The sequence below is a fragment of the Humulus lupulus genome, chromosome 7 (assembly GCF_963169125.1).
Source record: "Humulus lupulus chromosome 7, drHumLupu1.1, whole genome shotgun sequence".
NCBI classification, from domain to species: Eukaryota; Viridiplantae; Streptophyta; class Magnoliopsida; order Rosales; family Cannabaceae; genus Humulus; species Humulus lupulus.
Window position 1 is genome coordinate 4975180 of NC_084799.1, and position 12291 is coordinate 4987470.

The 12291-nt window shown below is 34.6% G+C and overlaps 1 non-coding gene across 1 annotated transcript; it reads right to left on the bottom strand.

The window, feature by feature from the left end:
- Positions 1-7346: 7346 nt before the first annotated feature.
- On the bottom strand, positions 7347-7430 carry TRNAL-CAA (transfer RNA leucine (anticodon CAA)). Its single transcript has one exon. It is a non-coding gene; the product is annotated as a tRNA-Leu (tRNA).
- Between the last annotated feature and the right edge of the window lie 4861 nt (positions 7431-12291).

Here is a 12291-nt window from a genome sequence, read left to right on the forward strand (position 1 = left end):
ACGTTTTTGGCTTCATTTTTCTCCAAACATTAAACATGATTATTAAATGTGAATTGTAATTTTGAGATTCTAATTGGATTATTAATTTGCTGATATATTCTTTGGAATATTGAAGATTTCAGGGTTGTTGGTTTGTGAAATGAACTTTTTGCATAAATGATTTTTATATTTGGGTATATGATGCCAAGCTATAAACTTGTCATCAAAGCTCAACGTGGGAAAGACATATATCGAGGATCGTTTGTCAATAAAGGTTCTTTTAGTAATTCTTTTTTTTTTTTTTAAAAAACACTCGTTCAATCCTTAATTCGTAAAAATTTTAAAATATCAAAATTGTGTTTCTAATTCTAATGCCCTCACTCTTATTAATTAACTTTAATTGTCCCTTATTTTTCACTGAGTCAAAGGTTATTTTTCACTAATTTGTCAAATATATCACAAAATTTGGTAAGGACCAAACCATACACAAAATGATATTAAATTGTTTAAGCATTTACCTAACTTTGCTACTATAGTTAAGTATATAAATAATAATAAAAAAATATAGAGTTTTCCTAAAAAAAAATTTACGTTCTTACTCATAACAAAATTTATTATGACTAAAAGTTAAAAAACTTGTGACTAAAAAAAGATCATCATACCAATATCAACGTCATCATTAATTAAAAAATTTATGGCTAAAATTATTGATTATAAAAATTATAATTTATTATAACTAAAAATGTTTTTAGCTACAACAAATTGTATCATTATGTATACGAGACTGTGACTAAATCTGACAACTTATGGTTAAAAATTCATTACAAATAGTTTTTGTTTTAACTAAAAGTGATATATAGTGACAAAAATTTATGTTGAGTAAACAAAAATTAGGAAGGTTCCAAGTTTCCAACCATTCAAAAAAGCTTAAACACTTACCTAACTTTGGTTGAATATCTACTTATATTTAGTGAAGTCTGTAATTAAAAAAATGGAATTCATATTAGAGGATAATATCTACCTAATCTTAATATAATAATAAAAAAAATTGGTTGTTTCTCTACCTAACTTTGGTGATATATATATGTATAATTAAAAAAAATCATACAAAAACTAAATATTAAAAAGAATAGTACAAATTTAGTAGTTATAGATGCTAAAATTCACAATCAATTGGAAGTGATCGCCCGGGACACTAACAATCTAACAATCTGTAGAACAAAAAAAATAGTAATTAGGTAATTTTGGAACACCAAAATAGTGTGGGTCGATGATCAAGTCAGTAAACTTGCAATGAAATGTTAATAGATGTGGTAAGAAAGAGTGAGATATATGTTACCACATAGAGTTGTTCTAGACTTAGATAGATCTGTGGTTTCATAGAGTAAATAAGCAAGTAGATGAGTATAGTAGAGATGCTTTGAGTGAGATTGTCTATGGCCACTTCATGGCTGAGTGAATGGTTTATATAGACCTTCGCAGAATGACCAATTCCAAGATTGTTTGAATGAGTAGCAGAGCTTGGCCTCAGATGTGGACCAGGTCCTTGATGACATGATTGGGTCATGGGCCTTACTAGTGCGTTTGACTTGATACTATTTTGGGCCTAGACCAACTTTGACTTGTGGGCATGTAACCTTATTAAAACCTAGTTGGACTTATTTACTTCATGCTTCGGCCTTTGAAATTGGGCCTGAGCTTAATTTTGGTTACTACAATAGTATTACTTTTAGTACTTGCTAACTTGATTGCCAAAAAAAAAATTAGTAACTATATTGCAAAACATAAAAAAAAAAAAAAAAGAGTAATTATTATTTTTTAAAACTTTTTTTTTTTTTTCTTAAACCTCTACTTAACTTTTTTGCAAGTTAAGTATGTAATAATGTATTGGTAAAAACTAATATTACCCAACTTAGGCCCAAATCTCAATAAAGTTGACTCACTACAAGCCGAAATATGTATTAATGGATCAAGAAAAATGGGTTCGTTGCAAAATACCTGTATCACTACAAACCCAAGTATATTTTTTTTTAGATCATTACATGTTACAACGAGAAATATTAGAATGCAATACATAACATGGTATGATGAGTCCCAATTTTCTACATTAGAAATCTTCAAGTCGAATACAATTCACTAGTGGAGTTACTTCAGCTTAACCTTAGGAGAAAGAATGTCGAACAGCTCGCAAAGAGGGGGACCAACAACACCACCACCAAATAAGGACAATGTATAATATGTATAGAATATATATTTTTAGGCTTGGGGAGTTTGAACTCCAAACCTTGGTCATGATAACCAAAGCCCCACCACCCTGCCCAAGGGTGATGCACTACAAACCCAACTTGACAACATAGGTCTTTGAATCATTTATAGAACAAAACATCCAAACCTAATGCTCCTCGCACTTAGAGTTAGAAGAGTTCGTGCAAACTCATTCAAACAAAGCTATTTCCACCTTAGTCTATCTTTATTTCTATTTCAATTAAGAATAATATGTGTTATTGACTTGATGGTTAATTTTTTTTTTTTTGCTAGTACTATATCCTCCATGTAAAGGAATTTTTATTTATCCTTTGTCTTCGGATGTTGTTAGTGCCCACATTCAATCATTCAATCGTAAATTTGATCATCTACAGTACTAGATTGCAAATCATCAAAATATGTGTATAGCATAATTTATTTTCTAAAATCCTTATATTTTATTTTTAAACTTATACCTAGTTTTATTGCAATAGTTAATGGCTATGTATAGCATAATTTTAAAAGCTCCTCAAGTTTAAAAGTTACTTTTTGAGAGCATTTTGATGAAATTTAAAAGTTTTTTTGTCTTTAAAAAATGTTCATAAAAATAAGTCCCAACTAAATTTTCTAGAATACTTTTTAGAGAAAAGATTTTCACAATCCATGTTTATCTTTGCATGTTGTTAAGTGCCAATCTTTTATCAACCAATTGTAGATTTAATGTCTACAACTAAATTTCCAAACGGGGTCGACCTAAGTTGTGGGAGGCCCTATAAAAATATGTTATTTTCAAAAATATTTATACATAAGGTGACAATTTTTAAAATTTTAGGGGTCTTCGTGTATGTAAAAAAAGAGAAATTTACATAAATATGAGAAAAAATAGGTGAGTTTCTATATTTATGGATAAAAAAGAAATGTTACAAAATATGATGAGTTTTGCAACAAAAAAAAGTTTAAGACATGGAAATTCCATAAAATATAAAAAGGAAAATTCCATTTTAGCCCTTGTATTTTTTCCAAATATGCGATCAGCCCTTATGTGTTTGTTAAATGATAATTTGGACCATGTATTTTACAAAATAGATCAAAATATTACCCTACAACCGATTTTGATCAGAATATTTTCAATTATAAGATCGATCCTCAGGTCGTTAGTGATGCGATGGGTTCAAAGCGGAGAAATTGGTCGATGAGCTAAGAATGAAATATTATATTTGAAATTTTTTTGACCAAAATTCGGTATAAGGTACTATTTTGATCCATTTTGTAAAACACAGGGGTCGATCGCGTATTTGGGAAAAACACAAGAGTCAAACTGGTATTTTCCCTAAAAACTAGATTGCTATATTTTTTACACAAAACTCTCTCGCACTCTCTTCATTTACTCATTTCACCCTCGCTCCCTCTCTCCTCCCCCACTTGTTTCCTTCTTCTTAGCCATTTGTCGACGACGCAGCCCCCCACCCCCTGATGATGATGCAACTCCACCTCCCGCCCTCTTCTTCTTATTGTTGTTTTAATGTTATACTTTTTGTTTAGATTTTTTTTTTACTTAGATCCATTTTTTTTTCAAACGTGGCTAAGTTGTCAGATACCATAGCCACTGGTTCTTTTATTTTTCCAAATCTAATTTTTTTTTTCAGACCTAGTTGTAACCAGCTACGATAACAATCAGTTTAGATTTTTAATTTTTTTTTACATATATTTTTTTCACACTTGTCTAAGTAACCAACTACCATTAGATTCAGTTGAGATTTTTTTTCTTTTTCAGACTCAATTTAGTAATTAGTTACAATCACGATCAGTTTAGTTTATTTTTTTCATATCAGTTTATAAAATATATATATAAATATTGTATATTTTTTTTCATATATGTAGTTTATAATTAAATAATAAAATTAAAAAATATATTTAATATATATTAAGGGTATGATAGTAATTTTATAATCAAATATCTCTCCATCCTTTCAATTTTCTTTCTAATACCAAACAACATGATAGAATTCTATATTCTTTCCTTTTTATCTTACTAAACAACATAAAGTAATACCTCTTTCATTTCCACTCCTCTACCCTCTCCATCATTCCTACCCTATCCATCCTTCCTCATCTCCTTCCTTCCTACCAAGCATACCCTAAGTGAATGCTTTGTGTAACTTTAAAACCTCTTTTATTAACATTACATTTGGTTATTTCTGTTAGACAATTTAGAGTTTGTTACTAGTCGGTTCGGGGTCTCTTTAGCCTATATATAAACGAGCAATGATATGTGCACCGAACATATACACCCAAACATTACACATAGTGATATGGCAGTTTAGCCTAACCAATCACATTTATTAAAATTGGAACTCATTGTTTTAAAAAGTAGTGACACGTCATTGTGTGTAATGTTTAGTTGCATATTTTGGGTGCACATATCATTATTCATATATAAACAAAGGCCCTTGATTGTATTTTGAGATGATTTAGATAACAACACAAATACCTTTCTTTCTATTATGGTATCAGAGAAACATAGGTTTCCTCAACTCTGAACTTTCTCCATGGCTCGAGCACGCACAAAATCCTCTGCTGTGATCCAAGACCCTCCAGGTCAAGAACCTCCAATCCAAGATGTTCTGACTAAAGAACCTTCCCCTCCTGCAGCTCCAACTGCTCTGAATCTCACCAACAATGGGGGACAAACCTCTGCTTCAAATCACTTTTCCCCCCGAATAATTTGGATCGACCTACCCTTGAAGATGCAAACAACAATCCATATTTCTTGGGTACTGGAGATCACCCAAGTCTCATTCTTGTTTCACCTCCATTTATGGACAAGAACTTCCAACAATGGCGTCGAGACTTCAAAATATCAATTGGGGCCAAGAACAAAAGTGTTTTTCTCAATGGCACTCTTCCTCAACCCCTTCCAACTGATCCTTTTTTCAACTCATGGTAAAGATGCAACCCAAGGGTGATTCACTACAAACCCAACTTGAAAACATACCTCTTTGAATCATTTATGGAACAAAGCATCCAAACCTAATGCTCCTCGCCCATAGAAGAGTTCATGCAAACTCATCCAAACAAAGCCATTTCCACCTTAGCCTATCTTTATTTCTATTTCAATAAAGAATAATATGTGGTATTGACTTGATCGTTAAAGGTTTTTTTTTGGCTAGTACTATATCCTCCATGTCAAGGCTTTCAAGATTTCTATTTATCGTCTTCGGATGTTGTTAGTGCCCACCTTCGATCATTCAATCGTAAATTTGATCGTCTACAACTAGATTGCAAATCATCAAAATATGTATGTTAAAATCCTTATATTTTATTTCTAAACCTATACCTAGCTTTATTGCAATAGCTAATGGTTATGTATAGCATAATTTAAAATTTCTTCTTAAGTTTAAAAGTTACTTTTGAAAACATTTTGATGAAATTTAAAAGTGTTTTTTGTCTTTAAAAAATGTTCATAAAAAATAAGTCCCAACTAAATTTTCTAGAATACTCTTTAGAAAAAATATTTTTACAATCCATGTTTATCTTTGCATGTTGTTAAGTGTCAATCTTTTATCAATCAATTTTAGATTTAATGTCTACAACTAAATTGCCAAACAGGGTCGAACCTAAGTTGTGGGAGGCCTAATAAAAAATATATACTATTTTTAAAAATATTTATATATAAAGTGACAATTTTTAAAATTTTGGGGGTCTTTGTGTATGTAAAAAAAAAAAAAATTTACATAAATATGAGAAAAAGTATGTGAGTTTCTATATTTATGGATAAAAAAGAAGTGCTACAAAATATAATGAGTTTTCCCAAACAAAAAATAATAATTAAACTTGGAATTTCCATAAAATATGAAAACAGGATTACTATATTTTTACACAAAACTCTCTCACACTCTCTGCAATTACTCATTTCTCCCTCATGATATCTCTCTTCATTTACTCATTTCTCCCTCGCTCCCTCTCTCTTCCCCAATTCTTTCCTTCTTCTCAGTCATCTGTCGGCAACGCAACCCCCTACGCCCCTGACGATGATGCAGCTCCACCCCCCCCACCCTCTTCTTCTTCTTCTTCTTCTTCTTCTTCTTCTTCTTCTAATGTTATTCTTTTTGTTCTTCTTCTTATTTCTTCTTCTCCTCCTGGTTTTAAAATTATACTTTTTGTTTAGATTTTTTTTTTATTTAGATCTTTTTTTTTTTCAAACATGGCTAAGTCGTCGGGCACCATAGCCACTGGTTCTTTTTTTTCAGATCTTTTTTTTTTTCCAGACCTAATTGTAACTGGTTACGATAACGATTAGTTTAGGTTTTTTTTTGTTTACATCAGATTTTTTTCACACTTGTCTAAGTAACCAACTACCATCAAATTCAAATGAGATTTTTTTTCTTTTTCAGACTCAGTTTAGTAACTAGTTACCATCACGATCAGTTTAGTTTTTTTTTTTTCATATCTTTTTTCTTTTTTCAAATCTAGTTAAGTAACCAGTTACAATTCAATTGATATTTTGACAGTGTGGCAACATATTACCAAAAAATTAAGTGGCATACGATTACAAAAAAAAAATCAAAACTATTTTTATAGTAATAACCGGTTACTGCAGAGAAAATTGTCAAGAAGAGAAAAAATGGAAGAAAAGTTTAGAAGAAATGAGAATAAAAAGCATGATGAAGGTCTTAGTGTTTTTTTTTTTCAAAAAATAATTTAAAGAAAAAAATGTTTAATAAAATATAAATGATAAAAAAATAATATATTATAAATAGATTAAAATTATAAAAATAACCTCAAAATATATTAAAACTAGCTGCTAAAATTATATACAAATACAAGAGAAAAATCTCCCAAAAAAATGTATAAAAAAAATTGTCATAAGAAACTTAAGAAAAAAAACCATATCTTTCACCCTTTTTTTTTTTAAAAAAAAAAACAGTATTTGGTGTAATTTCTTCGTGAAAAATTGACATTTTTCCATCTTTTTTTATTATTATTTTATTTGTGACATATTTATCCAACTTTGTTACAATAACTAAGTGACTGCTTTGTGTAACTTTAATTCCAAACATAAAACTTATATTGATCTCTCTATTTATTCATTATAATTTTTAAAAAAAAAAACAATAGAAAAATGTCAGAAGTGGGATTTGAACCCACGCCCTCGTAAGAGGACCAGAACTTGAGTCTGGCGCCTTAGACCACTCGGCCATCCTGACTTTAGATATTGTAAGGAAGACTTATTAAATATCTATAACTTTCTTGACTAAGTTTTTTTTAAAAATTATAATAAAACATAGTAAAACAAAATAATAATATAATATACCTGTTATGTTCGTGGAAAGAATTCGAATTTAAGTACGTAACGTACGTACTTATACGTACTAATAAAGTTGTTTTTGCTCAATTATTATCATTGGGTTCACATTGTTATTTAAGTTCAACGCCATGATAATGTAAACGTACATAGGGGGAAAAAGGAATAAAATCGTATTTAGCTCTTGTACTTTGTTTGACAATTTAGTTATTATGATCAAATTCTTGGGTTTAAAAGAGTAGCAATTAAGTTCTTACATATTTAAATATTGTTAACTTAATTATGAATAACACTAAACAAGAATGTAGAAAAAATAGAAGGATTCCGAGGTTTTTTATGTGGTTCAATAGTTAAAATTCGTCTAGTCCACGAGTCACTGTTATTATCGATACTCCCTCAAAGCCTTGAATGAAAGCAATTTGGCAGAGTTTTCTCCCGTACAATTTGTGTGTGAATACAAATGAATCAGACCAGACTATTTATAGACTTGTCCGTAAGAATATCTTCCCCCAATTCAGGGAAGTTACAATCAAGCATTTAAATTTGAAATAAATACATTAAATGCGTTAATTACATAATATCTCATGACAAGTGGTATGACCAATATCCCTATGGAATCTACAGAATGTATTGGTATCCCGTTTAGATTTCTGATTTCGCATCGGATCAGGTCGTTTGAAAGGGTTCTCATTTGTGATAAAAATGTTCTCTCGAGTATCAGTAAGCTCGGTGTAAACCGTGTAAATGGAGAAGTATTTATCTCTTTTTTTCTTCTTACCCCCGTCTGCCTCCGAGTTATTCCCTTGATTCTTCTTTCTCTTTGAAGAGTTATCTCCTGAGGGTCGCGACATGGAGGGTGTAGCCGAGGTCGAGGCAGAGTTAACATTTGTCATTGTAGTTATTATGGGCTGAGAATTCAGCTTTAGAGCTGATCTCCCCTCTTCTACATTGACAAACCTCTGAGCCCGGGTATTGAACTCGGTTATTGTCCTCACAGGTTTCCTTGACATGTCGTCCCAAAGGGGACTCCCTGGAAATACTCCAACTCGTACTACCATGAGATGACCACTGTCATTGACATTTTGAGCTCATGCCACTTCTATGTTGAATCTCGCTAGATAGCTTTTTAATGACTCCACTGGTTGATGTCTCACGTTAGTCAACGTTAAGGCCTCGGGCTTGACATTCTTTACGGCCTAGAATTGCTTCTTGAACTCCTTAGATAGTTGTTCCCATGACGAGATTGAGTGCCTCCGGAACTTGTCAAACCAATTTTTCGCTGGTCTGGTGAGTGTGGTCGGAAAAAGCATGCACCTTAGCTCGTATCCGATGTTGTTGGCTCGCACTATTATGTTAAATGTGCTCATGTGGCCATATGGATCGGACGTCCCATCATAGGGTGCCACATGGGGTATCTTAAATCCATAAAAAAATAGAGTATTTGAGATGTGAGGAGCAAAAGGCTCGAGCTCCTCATCAGAGTCGACGACCTTGTCCTTACTCTTCTCTTCTTGAAGAAGCCTAAATGCTTCTTCGAGCTGGTTGATCCTTTCTTGGACCAAATCCACTGGGGGAGGAGCTTACATGTATGACATCTGGTTATTGTTTGTATGAACTCCAACTCCCTGTCCCAGTACAGGGTTATTGTAATGACCTAAATTTGCTAATAAGGCTTGGAGCCTTAATTAGTGTGCCTGGAGGACAATAATTGTTATATTGCATTAATTTATGTGAATTTAATGAATATGTGGTTAGTATGCATGTTTAGGCGAAATAAATATGCATGTGGACCCCGTTTGTATGATAGGGGTAAATTGTTAATTTTAGCCCGCTGAGGGCATATATGTGATAATTGTATTATGTGATTTGTACCACATGAAAGTGGTGTTATTATTGTGATGCACGTGCCGAGACGGTCCTGGAGAGCTAGTTAACTCAAAAGTCACAACGGGATTTTGTACCCGGCTCGGAAGGAGCCTAGGGGTACTTTAGGAATTTCGTAAGTTGAATTGAGAACTAATGGTTATAGTTATTGGCGATTGAGTAACCTATGTAACCGTTTGTAACTGCTTTGAGTAACAATTTTTAGATGGAAAATGGTATAATTGAATATAAGTGAAAGGACTTAAGTGCCCTTGAAGGTTTAGTTAGGAAGAATTATTAGGAATGGGTAAAGTGGTCATTTGGCAAGGGATTTAGACAATTTTCAGCTGGGATATTGGGGTACATGGTTTGGGCATTGGGTCATTTGATGGTTTTGATGAAAATTGAAGAGAAGAAAAACTAGAAGAAAGAAAAAGCTAGGGCAAGAAGAAGAAAAAGAAGAAGAAGAGTAGAAGGGGCTGAAGTGGGAGTTTAAGAGGAGATCAAGGAAGCTTTTGGGTGAATTCTCCACTTGAGGTAAGGATTTTATGCACATTTAAGATTTGTTTCTGTTTTGATTTGAGAAATCTAAAGCATGAGTTAAGTTTTTAAAGTTTTGGGTTAAGTTGCTGAAATTAGAAATCAAAGGGTGGATCTTTGGGTGGGATGGTGTTTTGATCTTGATACTAGTGTTTATGGGTTGTTAGATGGTTCATATGAAGTTTTAAATTGATCTTGGGGTTTAGGTATTTGTTTGGGATGATTTGGGGAGGTTGTAGCTCGGGAAAAACGCAAGAGAAAACCCAGAGATCTGGGTTCGCGAAGGAGCACCGCGGCCCTGTTCTTGGGCGCCGCGGCGCGAGGCTGCTTCCAGGCAAGGGGGCCTCTCTGACTTTCTGGGCACCGCGGCCCTCTTGGGCAGCGTCGCGACGCGACGCTAGGCCATTTTCAGGTCATGAAATTTTACAATTTTGAGCTTTTGCTCCGAGGGTTCGGGGGATGTTTCCAATGAATTGTTTTAAGAATTTGGGAGTCCCGAGAGTGTGGGACTGATCCCGGGAAGTGGTTTTGAATTGATTAGTATTAAAGGATGTTTTATACGTGTTGTGACTAGGTCTTTGGAAAAAGCTCGGGTTAGAGGACCGTTCGCGGCTTTAGTGCATCAGAAAGCTCGGAATACAGGTAAGAAAACTGTAGCACCCGTATGACAGGGCATGGATCCATAGTGTTAATGCAGGGCACGGCCCTAAATTGCATTACATGATTATGGTATAGTTTTGATTGAATTGTTATATGTTTGAATGTTATTTGAATTATACTATATGTGATTATAGTAGCGAGAATGGCGAAAGGCCGAGGACGGCAATGGGGCCGAGAACGGCAGCTGGGCCGGAAGTAACACTTAGCACGTGAAGTGCTTGTAGTCAAGGTGGGACCCCAATGAATACATGTGATATCCTTACGGTGAGGACCGAGGCCCCAGGCTCTGGTAATGCCTCTGGGACGGCATGGCCGTGTTTGTTTAGTCTGATGGAACATTTGGTTATCTGTGGATTATATGATATGTTAACTATATAATTCGCTTATGTTATATAATGTATGAGTTTTCTTGCTAGGCTTCGGCTCACGGGTGCTCTGTATTGTAGGTAAGGGCAAAGATTGAGTCAACCAGCCATGAGTACGGAGAGCGTGAAGCGACGCGAACATGTTTGGCCTGCCCGACTGCTTTGGTTGGGGGTTTATTCGGGAAATGGCTGCAATAATCTGTGATTTTAATAATTAATCAACTGTAAACTTATTTTAAGTTGTAAAGCATTTTGCAAACCTTATTTTGGGATCCCAAATATTAGATACTTGAAGTTTTCAATAAAGTAAAGCATTTTCAAAAGATTACAGCCTTAACTTTTGCTTAGTCACACTTTTGTTTTAAAAACCTCGGTTAGCGAGTTAATTGCACAAAGTTTTGATTTAAAACTCACTTAGTAACGGCTCTAAGGAAGTAGGGTGTTACAGTTATACTATTCCCATGTACTGGCTGCAGAGGCTCTCTTCGATTATTTAAATGCGTTCGTAAATTCGAGTTTGATGGGTTAGTCTGCCCCCGGTTCTAATTCAGATGATCTCGAAGATCAAGATAGTCATTCTCATAATTCCCATTGTTCCTAGGCTCGATGTTGTATACATTATTCACGGACCAGCTGAGGTCCAAACTTCCACTAAGGAAGTTGACATTCCTCTCTAGTTATTGTTTTTGTGTGGCTCGATTGTGACGAGGTGGGTTTTCTGCTTGCCCCTTTACCCCAGTTGTTTGTGACCTCGACATATGGCTTCCCGTTGGCTGAGGTACCCTATGTCCTCGATGAGCCTCTTGTGGGACCCCAAATTCACCTCCTTGTTCTGGTCGAGCTCTATGGTTTCTGTCTCGACTCCCACTTCGAGCACTCCGAGAGGATCTCTGAGGTGCCCGATTCCCGTTGGGAGCTAGCTGGGGTGCCTCTTGAGCTGGAAAAGGATGTCTTATCGGAGAGGGTGAATGCCTTATTGGTGATGGCGGTGGCCTTCTGTTATTGGGTCTGGAAGGTCCAGAATTGTCTCAGATAGGCTCCGAGTTATTCCTGACAAGTTCGGGGTTACCATTCTGAGTTACTGAAGGAGCTCGGTTATTCCCAGTTCCAATAGGCACATTTCCCATAGGGTTATTCCTAGCAGTGTTTTGAGTGTTTCCCTCAGGTCGACTGTTGCCGGTATTTGTCCTGGACCTCAGTTGGGCCTGTTGGGCCCTTTGCTCAGCCATTCTGGCAGTTGTACTCCCCAGGGCCATCCTCTGGTCCTCTGGGGTGGTACTTGTACTTCGGCGGCTTGCCTAGCCAACTCCTCAATTCGTCGTGTAGCTTTGGCTA